The sequence below is a fragment of the Oryctolagus cuniculus genome, chromosome 1 (assembly GCF_051225735.1).
Source record: "Oryctolagus cuniculus isolate XC-2025 breed Fujian yellow rabbit chromosome 1, ASM5122573v1, whole genome shotgun sequence".
Classification (NCBI taxonomy): Eukaryota; Metazoa; Chordata; class Mammalia; order Lagomorpha; family Leporidae; genus Oryctolagus; species Oryctolagus cuniculus.
In genome coordinates, this window is record NC_142867.1 from 223,482,011 (window position 1) to 223,503,161 (window position 21,151).

General features: G+C 41.8%; 1 protein-coding gene across 1 annotated transcript in view; it reads right to left on the reverse strand.

Moving 5' to 3' along the window:
* BRINP1 (BMP/retinoic acid inducible neural specific 1) overlaps positions 1-19,637 on the reverse strand; it is a 208,685-nt gene extending 189,048 nt beyond the window's left edge. Inside the window, exon 1 of the mRNA XM_002720507.5 lies at positions 19,389-19,637. The gene's annotated coding sequence lies outside the window, so the exon portion shown is untranslated. The remainder of the gene's footprint in view (positions 1-19,388) is intronic.
* Between the last annotated feature and the right edge of the window lie 1,514 nt (positions 19,638-21,151).

The following is a 21,151-nucleotide window of genomic DNA, read 5'->3' on the forward strand; positions in this document are numbered from 1 at the left end:
TAAAAGCAGTCTCAGCTAAATAGAACTGGAAACCCAGGCTTGGCCTAAATCTTTTTTTAATTAAAAGTGAAGGAAAATCTCAAAGTTCTATTTCAGCCCCTCCAAGAGTCAGCACAGTGAATGTGGAATGTTTATGTGGCTTGGCTGAGTGTCTGACTGGTTGAGATTTATGTGGGTTCAGGTCACTGTTGCTTGAGAAGCCACCCCTCCCCCACCCTGGTACAGACAACTGTGAAGGGGAAGTGCAGAGGAAAGTGCGTGGGCAGGAAAACCTGATTTAGATCTCAGCTCTGTTCCTATGTGATTACAAGAAAATCATTTAACCTTGAGTCTCATTTATGCCACCTGTGAAATGGAAAAACAAGACCTGCCTCAGGGATTCCTACAGGTCTGAGATGAAATAATGTCACTGGGACACAAGCAAAATAATCCATGCAGGTTTGCACGTGTCCTACACCATCCAAAATTGACTCCACATGAGCATCCTATTATCTTCCTATATACTCTCCTAACTCTTTACCTGAATCTTCAGTAATCAGGAACTCTTTCTGGGATTTGCTTCTTTCTGCTTCCTCTTCTTCCAACTTCTTCTACTTTAATATCTAGATGAATAACTCACAAATTGCAGTCTCAGTCTCTCCTGACATGGACATACCTGAGTACTTTACAAATGATTTTGGATTCTGACCATTGATTTTCTGAGTAAGGCGTCTAACACTTTGGAAGCTGAGATCCTGCCTGCCAATCAACATCCCAGAGTTGAGGACACACAGCCGCATTTTTGAAATACTGCTCTGCTCTGGATGAAGGCTGCCAGACACAGATTCTGAGCTTGGGATGCTCTTCAGCACCGTCAGGGGATCTTTTATAAAACACTCAAGGCAGTGCTCTACTCAGGAAAATCCGATTCAGTGGATCTGAGCTGGGCCCAGAAATACTAGCTTTGAAAAAAGACTCTGGGGGTTAATAACTCAGGGTATAGAATCCCTGAAAAGCACACAGTCATGGCAATAATGTGGATGAATTTATATTAAATTGCCATCTTCTGTCTCTTGGATGCTTTTCCCATAGAGCTGACATAATCAAAACTACCCTAGTCCCCAAGACCAACCACACAGGTTTGCTTTGCTGGATGACTTGGGTTCCAGCTGGTGCATACATTTTTCCTGCATGGATAATCACATATGCTGGCAGCATAACACAACATACTATTTTACAGTAAACTACTTTTTATATGTATAAGAAATGTGTTCTATAAGAATGATTAAAAGTATAGTGTAGCAAATACATAAACCAGCAACATAATTGTTTATTATCATTATCAAGTGTTATGTACGGTACATAATTTCATGTGCTATCCTTTTATTGATCTGGCAGCATAGTAGGTTTATTTACACCACCGTCATCACAACATATGAGTAAAGTGTTTCACTATGACTTCAAAACAGCTTCAATGTCACCAGATGATAGAAATTTTTCAGCTCCATTAACATCTTATAAGAGCAACTGTCATATATGCTGCCTGTTATTTACCAAAATATTATATATAGTGCATGATTATATACTCGGGAATAAGCTTATGTATCTTCACATGTATCAGAAATGCAGAATTAAAAAGGACTGCATGTTGCACAAATGTATGAACACACACAAAATCCCCACACTTGTACACTGAACACATGCAAACACATAAGCCCCGTTTCAAATAACAACCATCACATCAATACTGTGAGCTTGTATTAACAAATATTCAAAATAAAAAACAAAATGCCTATTTCATAATTGTAAAATCAAATATATTAACATCCATGAAATCAGTCATTTCATTGTCAATGACACTGTAGATCCTCAGCAAATGTGTGTCAAGGACCACACGTGTATTTAACTACCTTATCTATTGATAAGCACATTGATTTCCATACAAGTGTATCTAGATATGAATGCATGTATGAATCCATTCAAGCTCAATTGCATGTCATGTGTAAAACACCCAGATCACAGTTCATGTAAGCTGCACATATGCACACACATGCACACACAGCTCCTTTGATATTCAACCAATAATTCTCCTCACTTTATGCACTTCTTTCAAGTTCTTTCTGTACCTGTCAAAATGTATGACTGCATCTGAGGTCCTGTGACAAAATGGAGAACGTGGGAGAATATGGAAGAAACAACTATAATACACGAAATGGATGCCTAGTTCTTCAAAACGGAGTTCTGTCAGTACAAATCGAAGCTTTAGAGGAAGCAAGGACATAGATCAAAAGCAATGTCTCATGAAGACACAATATTCTGAGTAAAAAGATAATAAGATTGGATGGCTGAAGCACTGAGCTTTGCAAACAACTTACTCAGAAACCCTATAGAAATCCTGTTGAACTTTGAATCATTCCTGCCTTCCTGGAGATTACAGTCCAAAGAAAGATCAATATTTAGGGGAATATTTTCTAGAGAAGTTTAGTTAACATGTACAAAGGCACTTCAAAAATTTTTTGGAAAATGGAATTGAAAGATAAGTTTCTGGGGCTAGCATTATGGCATAGAAGGTTAGTGTGATGTGGCATCCCATATTGGTGCGGGTTCGAGTCCCAGCTGTTGCTGGCCATTTGGGGCATGAACCAGAGGGTGGAGGATACCTTTCTCCCTCTGCCCCCCCTTTCTCTATAATTCTGCTTTTCAAGTGAATAAAATAAATCTTTATTTTTAAGGGAAAGACAAGTTTCTTCTGGTGTAAAAGATTTTTTGAAAACCATGCACAGATTTCGCATAATACACACTTTCTATGAACTTTTTGAAGATATGTTGCAGAATTAGTAAAGTCAAGAATCATTCCACCAAGAACTTTTATAATGTTCAGAAGCTCCATTTATCTCGGCCATCAGCATCCCCTGGCCAATATATTTACCCTTTCTGTTATTAAGCAATGTGTCTCCTTCATGGATATTTTCCCCATAAATATTCTTCAATACTATTTGTATTTTTACTGCTATAATAAGATTTTCTATGAATTGGGAAGGAGGATCACCAGATAACCACAAAATGCTATTCTCTTCTGAAAGCCTCTTAATTTCATCATTCTATGATTTTTTTAAGGTTTCATAGGGCCAAGATTTGACTTTTTTAGTTGATGAATTTTTCGTTCTAGGAACTTAGAAGATTCTGACTCTGAATTTTCATTGTTCTAAGAGTCTCTGATTTCAAGTCTTGACAGTTCAAGAATTCTATTGTGACTTTTTTTTTTTTTTTTGACAGGCAGAGTGGACAGTGAGAGAGAGAGACAGAGAGAAAGGTCTTCCTTTTGCCATTGGTTCACCCTCCAATGGCCGCCACGGCTGGCGCGCTGCGGCAGGCGCACCGTGCTGATCCGATGGCAGGAGCCAGGTGCTTCTCCTGGTCTCCCATGGGGTGCAGGGCACAAGTACTTGGGCCATCCTCCACTGCACTCCTGGGCCACAGCAGAGAGCTGGCCTGGAAGAGGGGCAACTGGGACAGAATCCGGCACCCTGACAGGGACTAGAACCGACTAGAACCCGGTGTACCGGCGCCACAAGGCAGAGGATTAGCCTAGTGAGCCATGGCACCGGCCCTAGAATTCTATTGTGATTCTAAAATGCCAATATTCTAAAATTCTAGAGTTCTATTGTGATTCTAAAATGCCAGTATTCTAAAATTCTAGAATTCTATTGTGATTCTAAAATGCCAGTATTCTAAAATGATAATAGGACTTAAAATTTTCAGTTCCCATTCATTATGAGACAGTAGATGCCTAAGTCAAGGTCAAAGAGATCTAAATAGGGAAGGTAGAGTAGTCATGAAAAAAAAGAATCCCCAGTAAAGAAAAGAGCTATTAAAGCAGATCTCAAGAGTTTCCAAAAACTCCCCTTAGTCAAATCATCCTGTTTGGGCTCCATTCTATCACCTGAAGATTGAGAATAGTTACTACTGGAACACAGGTGCCATTGAGGAAAGTCTCAGCTGTTTCTTGTCATTTACTTCAGTAACTACAACAAGGCCTGAACATAATAGGCCATCAGTAAACACCATGCAATTGAATCAGTTGGAGTTATTGTAGTAAGTACTTTTCCATTTTCTTGTTTGTCATTGTCATCTCCTAACCTTCCAACACTTGCACATCCTTCTCTTTTTCCTTTTTATCAATAGCACTTTAGAATACCTATGTATATTAATTATTCAATTTCCATAGGAACTCACATGTATGGATTATCATGTCCTTTTCACAGGTGAGAAGTCTGAGGCTAAGAAATGACACAACTGACCAAAGATCACATAACTGAAATGATAGAAAAAGGATCAAAGGATAGAAAAATGATAGAAAAAGGATCAAATCTAGATTTTCTGACTTAAGTTCAGAGCTCCTTTCTTTATTCTACTACTGTCTTATAATGTCCTTTGTAATAACAGTGATAATAATAATGATGATGATGTCAAAAAAGATATTAAGAAAACCAGTGGTTAGAGAGAACACCAGTACATTATATTTCTGCATTTAATTCTAAATTCATCTTCTCAATCACTTCAAACTCCCATTCCAGGATATCCAATGATTGGGCCTTCCATATCCAACTGTTCATTTTATTTTCTAGCCATTTCTTCTCCTCTTGAGAGTGTTGTACATGGCATGTGTTTATTTTTCAATTAAAGCAAATTAAACTTAATTTTGTTTTGAGAACTTTTTTTAGAATTTCACAGCCCACGGTGAGATAATTGAGACCCTGCTGTTTCTGGAAGCACTATATAAAGAGAGCAGGCCTAGATCTGGTGCAACCCTGGAAGAAGTCATCATTAACCCCTCCCTTTTCCATGTCCCACCATCACAGGGTTTCATCAGCTCCCCTCACACTGCTCTAGTCTACAAGGACATCTTATGTCTATCATCTGAACCATCACTATAATCTACTAAAGGTTTACTCCTCCTCCTATTCTCACTTTTGTCTTTCTTAATTCCACATCTGGTCAAGTCAGTTCTTGACTTAAAAGTTATCATCAGTTCTACAGATTACTTCCTATAAATTCTGAAGCTTGATAGAATCTACCCCTAAATCATCTGTCTGCCCTTATCTCCCTAATGTGCTTTCCAGTCACTGAACCACTGCCTCTTTCACTCTTATTTGGTCTGACTTCCCCCACCAATCCAGCTGGCCACTCAGCCTTCATGGTTCACACAGACAGACTTCTCTAGGACTCAGCATGCTGTGGATGCTCTAACTGCAGCACCACCTTTTCTGTTCTCCTCAGCTTGCACAGCTGTGTCCTTATCAGATTGGTAGCAATTTCAGGTTAGAAAAAATGTACTATTCATTGGAGCTTATCCAGAATCTGGAACAAAATAGCTCCTAAAAATGTGGGTTTTCTTTAGATTAAAGATGAAAAGAGAGTAAGAATAAACTAAAAGAAGGATAATGGAGAAGAAGAAGGATGTAAAGAAAAAAAAGCAGGAAAGTGGAATAATATAGGGAGACAGAAGAAAAAGAAAGAGAGAGGAGGGAAGAGCTTCTAAAGAGACAAGGGAAGACAAAAGTAAATCTTACATTAAATCTGGGAAAGTTCTCTTCTTACTATTCTTTGATAACATTTTTTTTTTTTGGACAGGCAGAGTGGATAGTAAGAAAGAGAGACAGAGAGAAAGGTCTTCCTTTGCTGTTGGTTCACCCTCCAATGGCCGTTGCGGGTGGTGCACTGCGTTCAGCGCACTGCACTGATCCGAAAGCAGGAGCCAGGTGCTTCTCTTGGTCTCCCATGGGGTGCAGGGCCCAAGCACTTGGGCCATCCTCCATTGCACTCCCGGGCCACAGCAGAGAGCTGGCCTGGAAGAGGGGCAACCAGGAAAGAATCTGGCGCCCCGACCGGGACTAGAACCCAGTGTGCCAGCGCCGCTAGGTGGAGGATTAGCCTATTGAGCCGCAGCGCCGGCCCTTTGATAACTTTCTAATATGACCCATCATGTCTGAAGTAATGTGGACCATCAAATTGCTTATATAATTCTTCCACACATATTAATTCTTATTTTTTATGGAAAACAGATTTGTCCAGTGCAGAGTTTCCTAGAATATATTATACATGGTATCAATAAGAATTAAAGAAAAAATATAGAAGACTTAGAAGTTCTGAGGTCAAATAAGTGAGAAAGCTTGAATTAAAGATTGTTAAAGTGATCTCTATTACAGGACTTGTCAGTCTTGAGTGTCTCAATAGACATTATGATTTCCAAGAAAAGGGCAAATCATGAAACTCCTTCCAAATTTGTTTGGCCATTCAACATATTTTTCTCAGTGTTTTCAAAGAACTAATGCACCATGAAAAACAACATAAACATGTTCTACCAGTAGGAAGACTGCTGTCTGAGAAACAGGAGTTTGGGGTTCTCAGTTTGCTGTCCCTATTAACAAAGATCATAGTCTTTGCCAAGACAGTCTCCCTTGTGAATCTTCCTATCTCTGATAACATGATAGGATGGATACAGTGGATCCTACAATCTTTTCTAACTCAGCTCTAACATTCTGCATGTTTCTGTGATGAAAGACAGATGCAAGCTTCGAGTCAAGTTTTTGTGCCCATCATTTCTTCTACCTGGTATGCCTGCCACCTTTTTACAGGACCTTCCAGGCCCATCTCTACCACTGCCACTAGCCCAGTTTTTCCTTGTCAACTTGAACTAACATTCTTTCATTCCATAAGCTTCCTTGCAAATGTTACATTTCTGTAAGATGCTGTCTTAAACATAGCACATACTTTCTTGAATTCATTTCATCTGTGGATGGCAATTATATGCTATGCATTGTGATTACAAAGGTGACTAAGGCACAATCTTCCCACTAAGCCCTTGGGGATGTGCCTTAGTCATAGCCCCCAAAAAGCTCAGTACAATGACTTAATCTAGGACAAAATATGTCACTCATAAGTCCACTTTAGAAACTATTTAAAGTTTAAACCAATGATTTCAAATCAATTTAAAGACTTGGGATCCCTTATTCAGATCATACAAAAGTATAATGAAGTGAAGTATGAAAAGGGGAGGTGCCCTGATGTAGGTGGAAAGCAGGAGCAGTTTGCGATCCAGCTTCACTCACTCCCATGATAGACTTTCAAAGGTCCATTAGAAATTCTATTAAATCTCAAGCTGTCAGTTTACAAGTGAGGAAATTGAGGACTGAAGAAATGATGTGATTTACCCCAACTTAAAAATGAAGATAGCATTAGGAAATAAAGTCTTCTGACTCTAAGATAAGAAATACTAAATCTATGTTTTCCAAATTGCAATACACAAAGTACTATCAGTACATGAAATAATTCCAGGTGACACAAAAAAAGCATAACATTTCTTTTAAGGGTATGATAACTAATTAATTGTGTATTGGAAAGCATAAATCTCTCAGAAAGTCTTAAGTTTTTATTTTGCTATTGCTCAGGCCAAGGTCATGAGAAAAAAAAAAATACCAAAATGTGAGTCCATTTAAATCTGATTTAGGACACATTAGTAAGAAATTTAGAAAACTCTGTACCAGTGTGTGCTTCTCTGCTTTTGTCCCTTTTCCTACCATGGATTGCTCAGTGATCCTTCACATCCTACTAATTAAAATGTTGATTACCCAAGTAATGTACATTCATTAAAGAATACTAGGAAATTCAGGTAAGCATAAAAGAGAGAATTACATTCACTCATACCCATCACCAAAAGATAACCACTCTTAAACAGGAGTATCTTAAAACATAGCTATGCTATACATAATGTTTTGTGCCTTTTGCTTCTTTTGACTTAATAGTTCACCAAAAATAGGTCGAGATTGGTAAATATCCTTAGTGCCATGTACAGGACATTTGTTTGCTTCTCTGATGTCATTCTTTTTGTGTATGTGTTCACTCATGATTGTATTTATTTATATATTTATTTATTTATATATTTTTATCTTTTTTGTTTCACCAGATAAGAAGTTTAACAAGTAAAACACAAAAAGACCCTAGTTTAGTGGGAATATAAACAATAATTGAATGGGAAAATGACCATTTTGCTCATATAAAGCATATTTTAAACTAACCACAGATCATTAAAACTATAGTAGTTTAACATTCTTTACCATTGGTTTGACAAAGGTATAATACAAAGTTTTACAAAACCATTTAAGGACAGTAGAGTATTCTATTGTGTGTTTTGATTCGTTTCTTTATCTTTTTTACCCAAATATTCTAATAAATTTCCTTCTTCACAAACTTGTGCACATTTAATTAACTGACATCTTACAATGGGGTATTCTGTAAAATGTAAGTAGTTGCACATTCTTTTTTAGCAATAGGGGTAGAGTTAGAGATACAGACATGGAGACAGAGATAAAGATAGATGGATAGATAGATATAGAGACAGATACAGTCTTAAATAAATAGAAAGATACATAGATAGATGAATAGATAGAGAGATAGGAAAGAGGGGAAGATAGAGGTTGGGATAGAGATCTATTCCCTGTTCTCTTGATAATGAATCTCCTCCATCTCCCTCTCCTTCCACGACTCACTCTAGCCGCAGTAGCTTCCCTACATTGAGTGCAGTCTCAACCATGAAACTTTTCTTTCTGCTTCCAACTAGAATGCTTTCCCTCCTGCCTCTCTCTCTGACCTCCTACAGATCTCTTCTTCAATGTCAGCATCTCAGTGAGGCTCCCTTTCCCATCTATATGAAACAGCAAGCTCTCTCTCACCATGCCATCTATCTTCTCTCTCCATCAGAACATTAGCTACAACATGGCTGGGACTTAGTCAGTTTTATTCACTGCTGTATCCACAGATCTTAGAACAGTGACATAGAATAAGCACTCAGTAAGCAAGGTTTTCTCTTTTTTGTTTGATTTTTAATGAAAAAAGGAAAGTCATGTTTCATAAAAGACAATGTTTCATATAGATTTCTATCAATACCAAATGAAAGTTTCCTTTTCCCTAGATTGTTGCCCCAAGTGAATGTTGCCATTAAAAATAAATAGCCATTTTGATGATGCTTGAATATATTACTTTGCTATTTTTGTGATATATAAGGAATCTTAATATCTTGGTTTTTATGTATTTACTGGCCATATGTATATATGTATATTCCATTTTTAGTTAGAGATTCCACTCCCAAATCAAATTCTGATACTGCGTGATCTAAGGCCACATATGGGCTCATGTTCCATGACTAAGAGCGTTCTGTCTTAGACGTTTTCCCCTATGCCCACTGCTCTTCTCCCTCCAACCCTTCTCAATCATGTTCAATTCTCCTTTCTTTATGGAAATACCCTGTGTAGCATAAATGCAGAAAAGGGAGGAGAAAGAGAAAGGTAGAGACAGGGAGAGATGAATTGAGAAAATATATATTTGTATATTTCTCTTGCAATATCTGCCTGTCACCATTCATGCCACATCCACCCTGCTAATCTCCTGAGCTGTTTTAACTTTGTTCCTGCTATCAAGTGTGGCTTGAGTGGTTCTATTCCCAAGAAAAGTAAGAGATTTTGGCTTTTGGATCTGGCCTAGAGTTAGACATTGGTTATTCTGGCCTTCGTCTTATCAGCATTTGGATTTCAACAACTTAGGGTTAGAAATAAACATGCTAAGCTAAAGTGCTCTGCCAAGCCTTGTGATGTTAAATTATTGTTTTAAAAGGCTATGAAGTCAGCGGCCAGAAAGCACTGGAAACCTGGGAGATAGTCATGATGCTGACAGATACAGCACAGAAAGTAAAATGAAGGTTGTTAAATGTAAGAAGCTTCACCCCCAGTGGCAAAATTTCTAACATCTCTTGAAACATGGAAGATGGATGCCTTTCTTATTTAGTTTATACAAGACCAGGATTGAGGGCAGAGCCTGGGATACAAAATGGTTGAAGATTTGTAATGTCTGACCTGTGCCAACACAACAGAGACCAAACAGCTATAATCCACCTCAGCTTTGGGGGGCCACCAAGCTTCTAACAGCTGGATGGACAATGTCTTAGAACTGTGGGTGGAATGAGGGCCATTCAATAAAAGAACAAGGGAAAGTTCTTTCACTTCTGAGACACAATGCCTTCATTGGAAAAATGGGAAGAATCACTCCAACTTCAGAGTGCTATTATAAAGGCTAAATTAGATGAAAATGTGTCAAAACTTGCAAAACCTCATAACCAATGTCTATAAATGACAATAATGATAAAGAGGGGAGTCCTATACAGAAGGAAGGTAACCATGGCTGGTACAAGAGTATCCTGCATGCTATCAAACAACCACTGTCCCATATATGCCTGATTTACACCATGGCCCTATAGATTAGAAAACTAAGTCAAGAGAAATAGTGAGCTAGATTGTAAGGGGCCAGGGTTCTTGATCCAACTAAGATGCCACTTTATCTTTTAAAAGTGAGAGCTTATATTAACTTCCAGACAAACACAAATACAAGAGAAAGAAGAAGTAGACTACGTGGAAGATGACTTTCAGCTTTGATGGCAGATTATTTTATGTCTACATCTGGTCTTAATCCATGGTAACACAGAGGATTAAAAAAATTTCTACCATCAATTTTTGTCTTTCCATGCCTTTTCCACTTTCTCAGTGTTTCCTCAAATGTTGCTATCATACCTCCATATTTGGGGAGAGTCTGATAAAAATGATTAAGTTCATTTGTAAAATAGTGTCTGGGACCTACTAATAATCTCCTGCTACATGACATTTCCCTAAGAGCATACCTAAATATGGGCAATGCTTAGTCCAACACAACAGAATGTAGCAGTCATAAAAAGTAATAATAATAGATGTTTATATACTTTTGATAGTCTGTCAAGCATTGTGTGAAACATCTATCATATAAATGCATAAATCCCCACAGTCCTCTATATGAAGCTGCTGTTGTTACCCATATTTTACAGATCAGGAATCCTGCATGGAATCTTTAAGTAATCTGGCCAAGGTCATGTAGCTAGTAAGTGGCAGAGCAGGTACTCAAAGGGCAGCATGGAAGTTTTCAATGACTATCCTCTCAAAACAAACAGAAACGGATTCAAATCCTCAAAAACACATTTGCGACTCAGTGTGGCCTTAGGTGTAATTACTGTTCTGTGCCTCAGTTTCTTCTTACCTAGAAGGATAGACAATACTACATGTGCATGAGCTTATTGAAAATATTCAATGAGAAATCTACAGAGGTGCCCATTATAGCACAAAACATGTGACATGCTTGGCACATACACCTTTTCACTCCAAGAATGGTTTTATGAAGGTGACATATCAGCCTCTCTAACCATTGTGGGTAAAGATCCTATGCTCTGCCTAAATATGTAATTCCCACTGTCAGGCAAGAGTGGAGAGAGCAAACAAAACTGTGGCTGACCTGGTAATATTTTCAGGAATCATTTGTAAGGCTTCACTGGACTTTGAATGATGCTGTCCTGTTGATATGCATTCAGAATAAAACTCTTTACGACCCCTCACAGCCCTCCCTAGCCTCAGCCATCTCTGGAAATGGCATTTGATGAGGACCACTTCATCTAAAAGAGTCATGTCTAAAATGTGTCCCAGCAGCAAAAACCATTTTACCAACCCTTGCCGGGTAATCTATTTTTCAATCTTCCTCCGACCCTCCTAAACATACTGAACTGCTGATTTTCATTTTTTAATGGCGGCTGTGCATGTGCAGATGTCTTTTTTTTTTTTTTTTTTTGACAGGCAGAGTGTATAGTGAGAGAGAGAGAGACAGAGAGAGAAAGGTCTTCCTTTGCCGTTGGTTCACCCTCCAATGGCCGCCGTGGCCATCGCGCTGTGGCTGCTGTGCAGATGTCTTTATACTACCAGCCAAACCTCCTTGTAGGTCCTTCCTCTGTGATGTGCCTGTAAACTCAGAACTCATAGAATTCCCTGAGAAATCTAGCCTATCCACCACCATGTAAAAGGAACGGTGCTTACTCAAGGCAGACGTCTCTATCAGTTCTCAAAATGCTCTTCCAGGAGCTTCAGCAGACTCCAGGAATTCCACAGCCCTTCCAAAGTTCCATCTACTTTTGCGGATGGCTAGTTCTTAAAATGGAGACTTGCGAACTCACCACTGAGTGGAGAGGGTACTGTAAACAGCGATCACAACCTAGACGCCTGGCCTTCATCTGAATCCAAATGTAATCTGTAACTCAGCTGTTTCACATTACCCCTAGAAGCCACTCTTTCTCCCTAAGGTTTCCACGGGCTTGTTTGCAGGACCTTTTAAAAGCTAGATAAATTATATCTCAGGAAGCTCTTGGGGGCCAGTACTGGGTTAAACCTTACAGAGGGTTCTAACTGTTCAGATGGGCCATTTACTTGGAGTCCTGCCGCTCAGACCTTTGCATTTCCACCAAACAACTGCATCTTGATTTTGTTAATTGCCATATGTATCTACCGCCCACCCTTGGGGGATTCAGTCTCCTAGTGAGTTTCAAGACAGTATACTTGTTTTCAGGTCTGCACCCTGTAGAAACCCCTCCCCACCACACACACCACACACACACACACACACTGACAACAGATTTTATTCAGAATGACATATTTTGTGTGGCTAGGAGACAGGCACAGGAATTCACCACCATTAACTTTCTCACACCCGGTGCTATTCAATCTATTCTCCTTAAGTCCACCTGCAATCTCCAAAAGATGGTCCCCTTAGGAGACAAAGATCCACTTTACCCTCATATGAAAAAAATTAATTTCTCTTTTCCTCAGACTTATTATCTTCTTAATTGTCATCTTTCTTCCCTCAGTAGCAAGGAATGCCCATGGATTTCTAAGCAGCCTTTTTGGGCTACTGCATCTCAAGAGAAGAGAGCATTTCACGCTAACACTTAATCATTTTGATATTAAGGGTTGCAACACCAGCACAAGGTCATCATCTATCCACTCAACCACCCTGTCTGGAGTCACACTCAGTGCTCTGAGGTATGACTTCTTTCAGATTTGCTCATTGTTGAGAAGACATCTAAACTTTATGGTGCAGCACGGCCACCATACATGTGTCTCTCTGCTTTTACAAGAACTTTGTGATGTGACATTTCCACAGAACTGGCAACATCTCTTCAGTGAGGCAAGCCACAGTTTTCTCTTCATTTTACAGAAGGAGAAGCCAGAGAGAGGAAAAATATATTTATAAGGATGTCAAGATATGCAGTGGTAAGAGCCAGGACTAGAATCAGGTAGAGAGACCCCTGTGCTCTCTCTTATATGACATTTGAAACAATGAAGAAATAAAATGAAAAGATATAGTCTCGACTCTTCAAAATCTTAGTTACTGCCCTCATCCTCTTTACCACCTCTAGCACTGCTAATCTTTCTCTGGTCTTCCACAAACTCTCATCAGAATTTTGAAAATGACCATTATCACTCTATCGTAAATGATAACTATTTGTAGATACGCAAATCTTTTCTATTACATTGCTAGTAAGTAGCAGGATTCAATACCAACACCCAAAGTCAAGGTCTTTCCAAGATAAGATACACAATAAATACTTGATGATTCAACTAGATTCCAATTTTTATCATTTTTCACCAAACTTTATAGATTCTCCCCAGTTATTGATTCTCTTCCTCATATTCAGTCAATTTCTTCTATTCCTATTTCTCCCCCTCCCTTGACCCTGGAGTATTTCCAGGGCATGACACTCAAGGCAGAACCAGAGTTTAAGGTTAGGAAAACTCATTGAAAAGACTAATTAAAGCTGGATATGATAAAGACCCAATGGAAACACCTGATGATGAGCTTCTGTGAATTCTTTAACTCTCCTCAGTCCTCAGACTACCTGCTTCCCAATCAAGGAGATGTAAAGGGTGAGATGTCAAGGCCTTTCACTCATTCATACAAGGCCTTTGTAATCTAGTTCCTGCCTACCTTTCTTACCCGTATAATGTCATTTTTTTCATTTAAAAGCTTCAGCCACACTGAGTTTGGCCCATCCCTTAGGCTTCCTAAGCCTGCCCCTATGCAAGGACTGTTTTTCTTCTTCTTTCTGCCTCTAATGTCCTTCTTCCACATAATCCCATGACTGGTTCCTCCTCATTTAAATCTCAGCTTCAATATCCCTTCCTCAGAGAAGGCTTTTTTTAACTACCCAATTTAAGGTTATGCCATCAACATTCTTTTCCAGCCTATTACCTCAATTATTTGTGTAACATTTAATATTGTATGAAATTACTTTGCCTATCTGTTTACTCATTTATTATCCATATCTCCCACTAGAGCATGAGCTGAATGGAAATAGCACCACACTCATACTACATTTCTGAATGCAAGACATGTGTTGTTCAATAGAGTGACCACATACATATGAACTTTAGGAATTAAAAAAAGACAAATAATACAAATTCAATAAAATGAAAACTTCTGTCCATCAGTAACACAAGTCACATTCAAATGCTCAGTGGTCACATGTGGATACCACATGCTGCACAGCACAGAGAATTTTAACAGTGTGGGCTAGAGCAATATTTAGCAAATAGGAGACATCCAATAGCTATTTGTGGATAAATGATGAATTTCCTCTTAGTGAGCTCCATTCCATTTCAGCTCATCTTTTCCCTCTTCAAAAATCTTAAAAGTAAGACTAACTAGGGAATTCCCACAGGATAATATCTAGTATGATAAGGAGTAAGGAGCTTCCAAACCAATGCAACAGGAGATAGGGCGGTAGAGATGAGGAGACAGGCCCTTGTATATAGAAAGAGAATACATGTGGTATAATTATTCTTCCATATTACATGAAGGACTTATAACTGGAAGAGAATTACACTTGTGTGAATTCAGAGACTAATGGTTGGTCAGTAGATTTAAGGTCAGAGTTGGAAGATAATCCAACAGAACTCTCCAAGTAGAACATAGGCTGATCTATGTGATAATATGCTGCCTAGAGGACTGAAGCTGAAGCTGAGTGTCATGTATTATGGTTATCACGAAAAGGACTCTCAATTCCTGAGTAAGGAGCATGATTTGGTTGTGAGATACCATCAGAGGTTTCCTCAGAGAAATCTCCCAAAGAAGACTGTATTTTTTCCAGTTTCCATTAATTTAGTGGCACAGAAGAAAGAGCATAGATGCTGAAGTAAAGCATACTTAGGTTCAAATTCTAGCTCAGTTGATTATGTGACCTTGAGCAACAGATCTAAACAGAATAAGTTTCACTTCTGTAAAAGAAGCTGTGTCTGCCTTACTGGGTGAGAATTAAGATTAAACAGAACAAAACTAAAGACACTGGTACACAGAAGGGCAATGATCACTTCCAGGTAAGACATTAATTTACCTTTCTGTATCATTATCTGTATCACTGTGTTGTTGGCATGGAGGGTATAATTTTGAAACCATAATTGCATTGCTTCAAGTGAATATGAAGCAATTGTCAGAATGAAAGAATGAGAGACAGAGAAAGAGATGACAGCTGCTGTGGAGACTGGACATGAAATGCAAAAGCAAACATTTGCATGTGTCAGTCCATGGGAATAGAAAACTCTTAAGAAAACCAAGTTGATAAGGGCAAGATAGACCTACACCCACGGAGCTAAAAAAACAGAAATTAAAATAGAGTTTCAGACAAAATTATATAGAAAAACAGGACAGAAAGAAACTAATTCCAAAATAAGGTCTTGGGAAGACTTATTGAAAGGGTCATTTGAAGTAAATGTTGAAATATGGGTAGAATTTTAACAAAAGAACAGGCTGAAGGTGAAAAATGGAGCAAAGAATAATGAAAATATTCCTCGCAGAGGGTTAGAGAGGAAAATCATCAGGGTCAGGGTCATTATTTAAAGAGTGACATTTAAAGATGTGTCCTCTTACTATGACCCCCATCTTGACTCTAACATGGTTACCATGGATTGGTAGCCAATCTATTACACATGGGGTGTCAGCAAAGGAGAAACAGAGAAACAAGAAGAACAGGATATGGCTAACCCTAGTGACCAGTTAAAGTGATTTCACCTAAATAAGTGGGAGAGGAAAAGAGACAGCATGCAAATCAGAAAATGTCTCCTCAGACAACTGAAAGGCCTTTGGGTAAAGACCTTTTCAGAGAAGTAGAGGACTTTGTGGTCAATAACAAAAACTCTTGCAAACAGTGAGAAAGAGACATCGTATTTGGACTGAACAAGGGAAAGTGGTTTTATGGTCCCTGCCTGAAAGGCTGCTAATATTCATTGCAGCCTGAGCTGGACAGTCTAAACTCAACGGGGGCCCACATCTGATTCCGGAATCTGAGCTTGTTCTCTGTGGTTGAAATGGAGTCACAGCTCCCCCTTCTGGGAGCTAAAGTGCCATCCAGCCCCAGAAAAGCCTGTGTGGAAAAGGTTCTATTGCAGATGGGCCTAAAACCCTCAAGTTTCTCAGTACTTGCCTGTACCCTAGAAGGAACATCTGGAAGTCTGGGAGCAGTTTTGAGTGATCTGGATTCTGACTTCTCAAAGGCCTCTCTTGCACAAACACTTTGTATTTCATCTTCCCTAAGGGTTATGAGTCTCAGTCTTCAAATGGGAGATACCTTTATGTGGGGGAACTCAATTTAGTGTGGAGGTTGAAATTCTCTTTTGGGGATGTAGGAAGCAGAAAAGGTGTCTGAATCTGTATGTGACATGTGTGCATGAATGCATGTATGCATGTGCGCTTCCACATATTCCTGTGATTGTCATTTGCATAAATATATAGGAAGGATATTCTAATTACTATAAAGAAACTCATTGGACTGAAGAATTTGCATCAGTTGTTGGGTGTAAAACAAGTAAAGTCCAGAGGAGTTGCTGGGTTTTGACTATTAGTTATAATCAGCATTGGTTCTCTGCTTGTGTGTGATTCTCCGAAAACACTGGAGAAAGAATGTGTGTGTGTGTGCATGTGTGTGCGTGTGCACGTGTGTGTGTGTGTGTTTAGCATGGAGAGTGATCGAGGCATCTGTCCCTTTCTCTCTTGGGTTGTGCTTTCACATGGAGAAGCCCTGAAGTGCATGTCTGAAATGTGAAGTTTGATGAGGGGAGACAAGTGATCATCTTGGATAGGAACATGGTGGCAGCATACACAGTGCCAGAGCAGTGTGGCATAATGGAAAGGACATCAATCTAGTGGACAGGAGATCTAGGTTCTAGTGCTGCCCCTGCCATCATTTTGCCAGAGAATGCTGGGAAATTCTCATTCCCTTTTTGGGCCACACAGTCCTGCCTGTCTGCTCTTTAGTATTCCTTCCAGCTTCGATTGTCTATGAATTGGAAAAGAGCAAAAATAAATGAGAACAGTTCCCAACACAGGGTCTCCTCTTCTGTCTCCGCAATGCCTGCCCAAAACGAACTGAGGAGCTTTGCCCTGACATGAGCTCCCTGAAAGCGATTCCCCGGGCTGTGTGAAGGCTTCAGCCAGAGGTATCAGCCTCTGGCCAGAGAAAGGTATGTTTGCAAGTGCCTGCAGGTAGAACAATCATCCATCTGCCACGGCAGGTTCCTGCAAACACGTGTTTGCTTTTATCACTCCCCAGAAGATACAGATATACATATAATATTTATATACATATAATATTTAAGCTAAGTATATGTTTACAATTTTTCCCCAAGAGGCCTTTTCAGTGGTCCCTTCAAGCAGAGGTAGACAAGGGACTGTGTCCCACTGTGTCAACCCTTGTCTTCTCCCAGCTTCACTGCCTGAAAGCAGAACAGCTGCCGCTTACCTTGAGAAAGTAACAGCTGCCGAGTCTGGAAGCCATGCTAACAGCAGTAAAACTCAGCATTTTTGCTGAGTAGGGCAAGGCTTCCAGAGGCAGCCGGGAATCAAATCAATGGCTGGCCCCAGAGCCCAAGCTCAACAGCACCTAGCTAGGGTAGCTGAGACACTTACCTATGGAGGCTCCTAAAAGGTAGAGGACAGAGGCCCTTGGCACAAACTATCTTCTTTACTGAGATTCCTCCCAGAATCCCCCTGCCCTTGGCAGTATTTTGGAGCCAAGCAAGAAATGTGAGGTGCAAATCGCCAGCAGTTTAAGTCAATCACTGCCACATTCTTTCCTGGGATCCCCACCCAAGGCCCTTCCAAATTGAAGGTCTGTCTCTTTCAGTACTAAAACACTCTCTCTGTCTCTCTCTCTCTCTCTCCCCGTCTCTCTCTCTCTCTCTCCCCCCATCTCTCTCTCTCTCTCTCTCTCTCTCTCTCTCTCTCTCTCCGTCCCTCTCTCTCTTTCTCTGCCTTCCTTCAGTATTCTAATTCCAGTGGAGCCATGGGGAAGCACAGTTTGGAAACAATTCTCTGGGGGCTTCCAAAGCCTGCCTGAAATGGGGGATCAAAGAGGAATTTGTCTTAGGGAAGTGCCCCATCCATCTCTTTCCCTATCACCCAAATCTGCGCTCAAATGAGATTTCCTCTGAGACCCTGGGCAATTGTGATGGATGAGCAAGTCCCTGGGGGACACCTTCCCCTTCTCCCCTGATAGGGAGCCATGCAAACTTGCCCAGATCCTCCTTCCCCAAAGCAGCAGGAGCAGGAGGGGCTGCTCTGCTGCTTGGTTCCAACCCGAGAGACAGGGCAGAGCTCTACCCCAGGCTTGCCAAGCCCCAGATAAGGAGCACACCACCGGCTTCCCCCTTTTTCTGTCACCCACTGCCAGTGTCTCCAAATTCCCATCAGAATCCTGGAGTCTGCCCAGTGTGGAATTTAAAGTGACAGCATCTCATTTGCTTCAAGGTTTGGTCATTTCCCTTTCGTATTAAACGGTGGGTCCAAGTGTAGCAGACCCCATCGTTTGGAGGAATTTTTCTTCAAGGGTACCCACATTAGGCTAAATAAGGCGCTATCCATATCCCAGCATCTTCCCAAAACCCAGAACCCATAGCCCCAGGAGGAAGTCCACAGCAGGTTTCCCGATGGCTACGTGATTCTGTAGTAAGATCTCTGGTTTTGTGTAAGCTAGAGAGACCTAATTAAAAAGACACACAGACGCGCACATACAAACACATACGTACAAACATGCACACACATACATCGCAACATAAGTAGGTTATAGGACTTCCCTCTTCACCACCTCCTTTGCACATACACAGACATACACGTACACGCACACAACAAACACACGCATCAAATGCCAACGACGCCGCACATGCAAACACACACCAGCACCACATCAAGTTCCCACCATGGTACACACGTCGGGAGCGCGCGGGGGCACACACGCCACTCACTGAAACCCGCATTTAACCCTTCGAGCCCCAGGTACAGGGATCCTATCCCCCCCCCCCCCAAGCCGCGCGCCCAGCCAGCAACCGGAGAGGCCAAACGGGGAGAGCGGACGAGGGTGCTGGGAGGGGGAGGGGCGGGGCGGAGGGGGCGCTCCGACTGCGGTCCGGGGCCGACTCCAAGGGCAGCGGGGCTGCCGGGCGCTGCTGCCGGCGCCGCCTTACCTGGAGTCAATGTCTGTCTTGGGTGGAGAGCTGCGGGCTGACGCTTTTTATTCGGCTCGGTGGGAACTTGGGAGAGCCCTGCGTCCAGCTCGCATACCGGGGACGGCGCGGGGACTGCAGGCGTGGGGGTACCTGGCTCCTAGCAGCCTGGCTCATACTCAGCCGTCAAGTCCCCTCCGCTGGTCCCGAGGACAGGCATGAATCCCGGCTCCGGAAGGCGGTCACTACTCGCTGTGCCCCCGGCGCTCTGCCCTGGCTCGCACTCGCTCGCCTGCTCGCCTGCGCTCTCCTCCTCCCCCCGCGCCGGATCAGTTCGCAGCCGTAGGGACCGGGAGCGAGGCGGCTGGCGAATGGACAGGGAAGTCCAAGTGCGCCGCGGTCTCCGGGCGGGGAGCAGCGGAGGCCGGGCTACGCCGGGGGAGGGACTTAGCCGGCGACGGGCGAAAATGAATGGGGGAGCGGCTGCCGGGGGGGCGGGGAGGGAGGAGCCGAGAGCCGGAGCTGATTCCGAGGAGTGTTTTGTACATCTTTAGGCGAAGGAGGAGGAGATGGGAGCAGAGCTGAGGGAGACCGCCTGGGAGGGAGGGGCGGCCTGGGTGGGCAGCTGGCGAGTCTCCGGGGTCTGGGGGTGGACAGAGCGGCGCGTCTCTGGGGCAGCGTCTAGTGGGGACTGTGTGTGTACCCAAGCCCCGGATCGTGGTGTTCGCGGCGAGTCTGCCGCCGTGCGTGGCGCCTCTGTCCCGGTGTCTCCGGATGCGCGGGCGCTAGTGTGTGCCGGTGTGCAGCTATCCGAGTGTGGGTTCTGTATGGGGAGGTGCCTGTGTGGGTCCGTGCTTGTCTGTGCCTCTCTGAGTTATTTGAGCTTGTTTCTGGGTGGAGGCGAGAGCCCACATAACCTCCCAGATTGCAGCGAGTGCTTTTCTGCGTGGGCAGCATGTAGGAGTGAGAAGCCCAAGGGAACGCAAAGTTCTCTGGAGACCACCGGAGGCAGGGAAGGGGCGAAAGTAATGAAACTAAGAGACAGAGAGAGGGAGTCAAGGCCCCCGCACACTGCTTGAGGTGGGAACCCAGGTGGCTAACACTAGGCCTCTCCCTGAAGCAGAAAGGAAGGCCCTCTCACGCCCCTGGGGCGCGTGTCATGGCGTTTTTTCTTACTTTGTTTCCTCTGAGATGTAAACCATGTCAGCAATGCAGATTCCTAGTTTCTTAAAGATTAGGCAAGGGTTGGCAGCATCAGTGTCAACGAATCTACCTGATGGAAGAACAGAAACCCTAAGCAAAAAGTGATGAGAAATTTAAAGGAGACCAAATACAGCAAAAGTGCAGGCTTTAGAGGGGAATTCTGTAGCTACACAGTCTTGGTCAAATTACCCTATGAGCTCAATTTTTTATCTGTTTAGTAGGATAATATAACTACCTATCTAATACTGTTGGTGTGGGATTTATATGAGTTGATGTATGTGAAAGTGCATAAAATACTCCCTGACATCTGGTGAATGTTCAATGTGTCTAGTCTGCGTTTATGCTTCCTATTGTAATTAAAGGCTTCTTCGTTTATTGTCCAAAGTCTGGTAGGAGAAAGATGTGACCTCCAGGGAGACTTAGGAGGATCTAGGAGCCAATAAAGTAATCAGAGAAAGAGAATTCTTGAAACAAAATGGAAGAGAAATGTTTGCATGACAAACTGAGAAAATATATTTACTTGACAAAGAACGATGGAGAAGGACAAAGTCCGATACAGAACTATCCAGAAGAAGTCTGGT